Below are 8,176 nucleotides of genomic sequence, written 5' to 3'. Positions count from 1 at the left end.
AGTTGTCTCCAAACCAAGACACAAACACAAGCCTGACTGACAAGGTAGAAGACAGCAGTGCTCAACCAACTCTCTTCACCCAGGATTGAAACCACAGCTTTCAAAAAAAAACAAAACAACCCAACAACATCAGAGGGAAGGCCATTGGCATTCAAAGAACCACAGGAAAATATTTGTTTTGTTGTAAGGTCTTTTTGCAACCTAGAGATTGTCATTTGTTCACTAATCATACTACTGTTACTGCTCTACTAGTTATACTCTCTGACAAGTCCTATTGTGGTTTACACTGCAGACAGCAGCATCTGGGACAAATTATTACATAAACCCAATGGAGAATCGGGAAGTAAAAAGGCAGTTTTCAACTTTCTCTGGAAAGGTGCTGTCAAAATTCATGGCTCATTTTCAAATCTCATTTGAGATGCATTGGTGAGGAGTCACTGGTATCTCCTTGGCCAGTGACTCAGACGTCTGCAGGCAAGGAGGCATCACTCCATGCCCTCCACCTCAGCCCCTTCACGCTGCTCCTGAGCAGCACATTGGGGACCCCAGGGTGCCACCACCCATCACTTTTGTGGAGTGGGAAATGGGAACAGCTGACAGGGAGCAGCAGCCTGGCCTGGTGGAGGGGACAGGGCTCTATGGCAGGCACTCTCCTGTCTCCTGGCATCCAGCTGGACCCCTGCCCTCACTTACTGGGGACCTCCAGTCTCTCTGCTTCAACACTGAAGCACTTTCCCCTTTATAAAATCATCATGAATCATCACTATTTCTAACAGATTTTTTTTCCATCTTTCTACCAATCACATTCTCTGGAATACTTTCCATATGCTTGCCTGATAAAGACAGTAAAATCAGTGGTTCCCCAAATCCCTTTTGAAAAGTGGAATGGCATTTGCCATGTCCCAGTCCCGTCCTATCAAGGGCATTTTATCTTGTGGTTGCATAAGCAGGTAGATGATTAATGATTGTTTAGTCTACAATGCAGGAGTATGAGCTAGTGCAAGCAATTTCTTCTCATGAGCAATTTGTCTCAAGATTTCTTCTACTTACTTCAGTTTGAAACAGATTTTCTGGTTGACTCATTCCACATAAAGAAAAATCTCAGCCAACTAATAGCCTGAAGCTGTTTTGGAGTAAACAGCACTGTAAAGGCTTCATGTCTTCCCAAAAACCTTTCAGATTTTTTCTAGGCATGAACCTCAGTGCTGTTAGGTAGTTAGCAGACAGAGATGAAGGTTAACTTGATTTTGGGCCTCAGATTTTTCATCACACCCTTCAGATGCTCATCCTGGAGTGTGACTCTCCCCACCCACATTTGGCACCCAGCTGGGCAGAGGGCTGGGAGCTTCATCCCAAGACACCATTGCACACAGCTGCCTGCTTCAGAGCCTGCTCTGAGCCCTGTGAGAACCACGATGTTTCCTGCCCAGTTGGATCAGGGACAAGATTTGTCTCATGGCTCTCCTGTAGAGAAGCAAGTATTGAGGTGTGACTGAGTCTCAAAAAATTGTATCTAAAGTAGACCTCTTTTTAGTAAGCACTTCATTATTTTCTTATTACACTGCATGGTGCATTTTCTTAGAGGATGTCTTCTGTCATTCATGTTTTAATTCACTAATTATTTTACAAACATTGAGCATATTTCCAGTCTAAAGCTCCAGCCCAAACTACTCAGTCTCCAGGAGAATGCACTGAGTTAAATCTGAATCCATTTACATCAGTTTGATATCTGTTTGTGCTGATTTTGCATTAATTGATATTTGGTGAAGAGAGAAAAAACCACCCATAGAAATTATTTTCCTGAGAGAAGCTGCAAAGAGCTTCCTCTGTGCCTGGAAAAAAACAATATCTGGCTAGCTCTGAAAATTGACACCCTATTAATCCATTTAGAAGCTGGGTCTGTCTCTGTGAATTCCACATTTTAAGAACAGGCAAGCCCGGGAAATTTCTCTCTTGCTTCCATCCTCAAAAGGTAACTGACCGCTGGCAGGGCCTGCCCCACTCCACCATGGTCTGCGTGGCCTGGGGGGCCGAGCTGGGGGTGGGAGGCTGCTGGGCCCGGGCTGAAACTGGGCCAATTCACAGCTGCTAAGATCTTGCTAACACCAAGCCTTGCCCCTGCTGTCAGCCCACACTGAGCTGGGGTCCTCTGGGCCCCAGGAGCAGCTCCGGGCTGGGCCAGGCAGTCCCTCCACCCCATCCCCAGCAGCTGCCCGGCAGAGGGAGGGGGGCCCCGTGTGGCCTGAAATCCAACACCGTGACTGCTGCGGCCACTGCCAGCAGAAACCATCATGACCATCTGCAGGCCTGAGAGATATTAACTCTCCCAGTGCACAGATGAGACCTACAGACCTTGATCCTCTCTCAAGAAAAAAGGACAGAGTGAAGACAATATGAAGATACCAAGGTCAGTAAAGGAGTCAAGTTCCAGATGGAAGGAGAATGAGGAGATGCCTTAATATTGGGGATGAAAGTTCTTTTGATAAGGTCATGGATGTGGACTACAATACAATAAAGTATCCCTTTTAACTCATGAGAAAGTATGGGGGGATGGAGTGTCCAAACTGTAGACCTGAGCAGAGGCAACCATTCAAAGCAAATGTTGAAGTAGCTGTGATCCCATGAGAAGTTTGAACAGAGAGAGAGATGAGAGTGATGAGTGTCGCCCTGAGAATCAGACCTTTCAATATTGTTTTCATGATTTCTAGCCATTTTCCCAGGAAAGTAACTATAAACACAGGTGTTTATACATTCCATTAAAGATACGCCTTTTGATGGACATCTCTCACGGCCAGTGTGGCTGGGAAGGTGGTAACCTGACTATCCAATCCCTGGTTGTTGTCAAAAACCTATGAATACTGAAAGAACAAATAAACTCTTCTTTTGTCACCACACTTTGAGCTGCGTCTGTGTGAATCATTTCATGTCCAACAGTGACAGATGAAGACCCTTTGCCCCCAGGGAGAGAAGACCTCTGTTCTCAGAGATAATCACAGAGATAGATGAAGAGAACCTTTGCTTTTGAATAGCTCATCTTTAAAACAGTACCCCATTGTGGTTGGTTTAGTGCTGGCTAAAGTTACTAGTGCACTTACTTACTTTTTGCTGTGAGATATGGATTAGGAGGAGGGTAAAACAGGCTTAAAACTTTAAAGGTATAAAGAAACTTTATTAACAGGACCACAAGAATAAGAAGCATCAGAATAAAACTTCTGAAACACCTTTCTTCTCTCTGCCTAACTTATTTTCTTTTCCCAACTGACAGCATAGAGACAAAACCTGGGATGTTAAATCAGTACCAACTATACAGTAGTTTTTTACTAGTTTTTGTAGGGAGAGGAGTTTTCTCTTGTCATGATATGGAGACTTCTCCACAAGAAACAGTTTTCCTGTGGCTTTTCATTTCCATGAATAGCAGCTGCCCAGGAAAAGTTCTGCATCATGAAATTCCTCCCATTTTCACAGCCCTCCATTTTCACTCCCCCTGGTGTGTCCATGGGCCATTAACTCGTGGGGTATTATTTTAAGGGTGAGATGTTCAAAGTTAAAGGTTCTCTTCATCTGTCTCTGTGATCATCTCAGAGGTTTTCTTCTTCTCTCCCTGGGGGCAAAGGGTCTTCATCACTCTCATCTCTCTCTCTTTGTTCAAGCTTCTCATGGGATCACAGCTACTCCAACATCTGCTTGGTTTTATCAGTGGATGCTTCTGCTCACATCTACAGTTTGAATACTTCATCCCCCCCATACTCTCTCATGAATTAAAGGAGATATTTCAGTGTATCATTGTGCATCTCTATGGCCCTACTAGAAGAATTTTTCAGCCTAACACTGAATTCACCTTTTGTTTGGGGCTTGACTCTTTCTTTACTGACTTAGGTGTTTTCACATTGTCTTCTACATATCCTCTGTCCTTTTCTCTTGAAGGGAGAATCATGGTCTGCAGGCCTCATCTGTGCACTGAAAGGGTTAACTCTTGCCAGGCCTGCAGATGGTTGTAGGCAATAGCCACAGCAGTCACGGCGATTGATTTCAGACCGTGCTGGTGCCTCCCTCAGCCCGGCAGCTGCTGGGAGGGGCGGCCGCTCTTGGCTCAGCCTGGAGCTGTCAGTGCAGGCTGGGGGGGGTTTAGTGTTGGTGAGATGGCAGCAGCCGTGGTCCAGCCTGGGCTGGGACCCCCCAGCCTCCATCCCCCACCCGGGAGCTGTTGGGGTCCGGCCAGGCCCCCCCAGGCCGCACAGGCTACAGGGGAGCAGGGCCGGCCCCACTAAAGCTCTGGTTACCTTTTGAGGCTGGAAGCAAAGAGAGAGAGTTCCTGGGCTTGTGGCTTTTAAAATGTGGAATTCACAGAGGCAGATCTACTTTCTAAATGCTTCAAAATGCTGTCAGTTCTCAGAACTAGCCAGCTCTTGGCCTGTCCTAGGCACAGAGGAAGCTCTCAGCAGCTTCTCTCAAAGAAATCACTTCCGTGGGTGGTTTCTGACTTCTTCCCCAATGTGAAACCACCACACCCATAAACTGACATGGCCCATAAATTCAGCTGTGGGAAGGCTATGAAAATGGGAGGAGCTTCACAATTGCAGATTTTTTTCCCAGGCAGCTGCTATTTGTGGAAATGAGAGGCTACAAGAGAGCTGTTTCTTCAGCAGAAGTCTCCATGGCATGGCAAAAGAAAATTCCTCTCCCCACAAGAACTGGTGGAAGAGATTGAAAATCCCAGGTTTTGTCTCCACGTTGTCAGATGGGAAAGAAAATAAGTCGGGCAGGGGGGGGACAAGTGTTCTGAAGGTTTTATTCTGATGCTTCTTATTATTTTAGTTCTGTTATTAAAGTTTTCTTCATACCTTTTAAGTTCTGAGCCAGCTTTGCCCTCCTCCTAATCCATATCTCACATCAAGAATTGAGTAAGTGCACTATTGATTTTAGCCAGCATTAAACCCACCACAATATTTTACATATTACATATGTGTCATATATCATTAATATTTCATAAATGACATATGTATATTCTTAACTATTAATTTACATACATATACTTTTATATGTTTAGCTTTAATCTGGATATTTTGTCTGCTTCCTCAGCCTGCTCTTCTGATCCTGACAATACCACAAGTGTCTTGTGAAGATTTTCTTCACTTTTAGTGCAACCCTCGTGGCATTATCCCACATAGATATTTTTTCAGAAAAAGATAAACGAAAAAATGCATTCTGTCAGTCACATTCCCACATTTCCCATTGCTTCTGCTGCACATCTCTAACATGGAGATGTACCTTTAGGCATGCTGAGCTTTCATTGCTTTAGTTTCCATTAATACTTACAAGGAAGTGAACACAGAGAAAGCAACTACTAAACAGGTAGATGCTTCCTAATGGAAAGCATGGATTTGTAATGGAAAAAGGAATCTGATGTCTATTTTCTAGGCTGAAAGTCAGGGAGCTACTCCTATTTTCACACACAGAACCAGTGTTCCCAGCTGCTGTGTCTGGAGCAGGGTCTAGCTTAGGCAGAAATGGACTTTTACTGTGAAGGAGCAGAAGTACCTTTTGTGTTTGGCTGCTTGACAGGTGTAGGGTTCCTTCAAACATGGTCTGTGTCCCTCAACCACAAATCAGCCAGCCTACACAAGGACTTCTCTGCCTTGAGAACACTAAGCAGCCAGCCTCAGCCTGGCCCTATTTGCACTGTGAGCTGCACTGCCCCACAAGTGTCTTTAGTAAATGGCTAACAAGACAGATGTGCAGTTGTTGCAGTTTCAGAGACAGACACACAACACAACACACCAAAGTTCATACAGCAACAGCTGAGGTTTATTCCTGAGCATCCCCTTTTATAGGGACTTCAAATTTCCTGCGCTTACATACGTGATTGGTTGGGGTCTTAGCTCTGCCCAGCTCACTGGCCAATGTTATTCAATGGGATTGGCTGGGGTCCTCTGTTTGAATTTGAATCCGACCTATCATTATCATACCTGGGGATTTGTTTACCTCAATTTCTAATTAGCGAGGCTGGTCGAGTTGGTGTCTGTTATGGCCAATTTTTCTGTGCAGCTACAGACCAGCTGTAGCTGTCACATACAGTGATGGTGTGGAAGGTGTTTTCAGCATGCCAATGAAACAAGAGTGCTCCTTTCAATTCTTCTGCTTCCATGAAAGCCCCAGAAAGACACAAGTGAACCATGGGTCACGAGCAATGAAGTTTGTGGAGAACATCTTTGTCCCCTGCTCTCAGCATTACAGTCTCTGTCTTATGGGGAGGAGCAGCCTTTTTCAGTAGTTCTTTGAGCAGCTGGTGTGAGCCAAGGCACAGCATGCATGGAGCTTTCTGGATAGAGTAGCACGCTGCTCCATATCCTGGCTGTGACTGAAGGTGAGGAGTCATCATCTTTGTAGCCTGGAGAGATGCTGGACAAATGGATCCAGCAGGAGAGATCCATCCCAGCAAAGCAGAGCTGCAGGCAGCACCTGCAGGAGTACAGGCTCCAGCCAGGAGCTGCTGGGGCAGCTTTGCTCTCTGCATGAAACTGGAAAGTCATGGAAAATCAGCCACACTGGCCCAGTAGATCTGAACAAACTTGGTGAGGCCTGGGGATGCAGGGATGGCATAGTTATGCTTGTACCCCACTGTTTCCATGACTACTACAACAGAAGGCGGAGGAGTCTGCTCAGTATCAGCCCCAGGTTCTTCATGGCCTGTCACCTGATCCTTATTGGCCCTTCCTGGTGCTTGGTGGAAACAATCCATCAACTGGGACAGCCCTCAACAATCAAATGAGTCTCCTGTGGGAAAATCAACAGAATAGGCTCCCTTCATTGTGCACTGAAGCAGCACATATGTTTCTTTCTGTGCTGTCACAAGAACTGTCAGAGAGGAAAAAGTTAGATTTTAAACTCCTTGTAGAATCAACCAATCCCAGCAGCCTTCCAGCCCTGTTAGATGTTTTCATGGGAACTAAGTTTTGTCAAAGCTGTATCTCTGGCAGATACTCTCTCCTCAGAGAGGGCTGAAGGCAAAGATGTTCCAACATCTCTGATTGCAACAAAAACCAATAGTGTTTTGGAAAATCTGACTTGGATTAGTTAGAAGAGAGGCTGGCAGAGACAGACAATTCTAGCTGTTATTTTCCAAATCCAGCTTTCCTCTGAATACGAACACTCTGTTTAGCTGCACTAAATTTGCACGTTGTGCAAGTGATGGGTTATATTGGCTTAAGACAGTTTTATCACTTTGTAGTGAACAATTAATTTTTCTATAAATCTTGTTAAATAATTCATTTAATTAAAATACAATATTGTTTCAATCCTGTCTTAGTATTTTGAACTACAGATATGAATGGAGGGAGTAGTTGCTTCACTGCTACTGATCTCCTAGATCAACTCATGTAAACCATACATGTGTCTGTTTTGACAAGAAAGAACGTTCAGCCAAAGCTTTGTGAAGGATTTAGGCTGACATGAGAACTTTTACAGCTATATCTTGCTTGTTCAGAAATGAACAGACACCTGTCCTCTCCTGATGTTGATAAGGGCTGTAGAACAGAACAGCATTTACTTTTATCAAGGATAGTAAAACACAACAGCACAGCTTTGGAGAAACAAATAAAGAATGTAAATGAGGCAAACAGAAGTCAAGCAGGATGCCAGCTCAGGCTGGCTGCCTTCAAGGCTGACAAAACAGAAGTTATGCAAAATGATATTGTGTTTACTCAAAAGCAGGGGTTGAGGAACACCCACCTAAAATGGACACCAGAAGTTGAAGATGGACCCCAAAGAACTATGTGAGGACTTGTCCTGGGGTGTCTTTATGATACTGGTATTCCCAATCGCCTGCTTTATATATATATTAAGTTCTGCACCTTTAAGGCTGGCTTTGAGAGCTAGGGAAGTTAAAACTGCTGGAGGCTGATGAGGGTTTTTCTCCTGGCCAATAACTGGCCATTTCTGAGAACTGACAGTGGTTTTGACTATTGAAAAATGAGATCAACTTGTGAACACCACTTTAAGATGTAAGCCTGGGAATTTCTGGCTCTCTTTGGTTTCTGGCTTCTGAAGAGGTAACGTGTTACCACTGAAGATCAATAGATCATGCGGACACAGGTTGAGGTGTGGTGCAAGAAAGAGCAGAGTTTATTTTTCCTCACAGGATTTATAGGCTTCTTACCATGGCCAGGGATTGGATGGT

Source organism: Parus major, chromosome 20, assembly GCF_001522545.3.
Source record: "Parus major isolate Abel chromosome 20, Parus_major1.1, whole genome shotgun sequence".
In the NCBI taxonomy this organism is placed as follows: domain Eukaryota; kingdom Metazoa; phylum Chordata; class Aves; order Passeriformes; family Paridae; genus Parus; species Parus major.
This window is presented reverse-complemented; position numbering follows the sequence as displayed.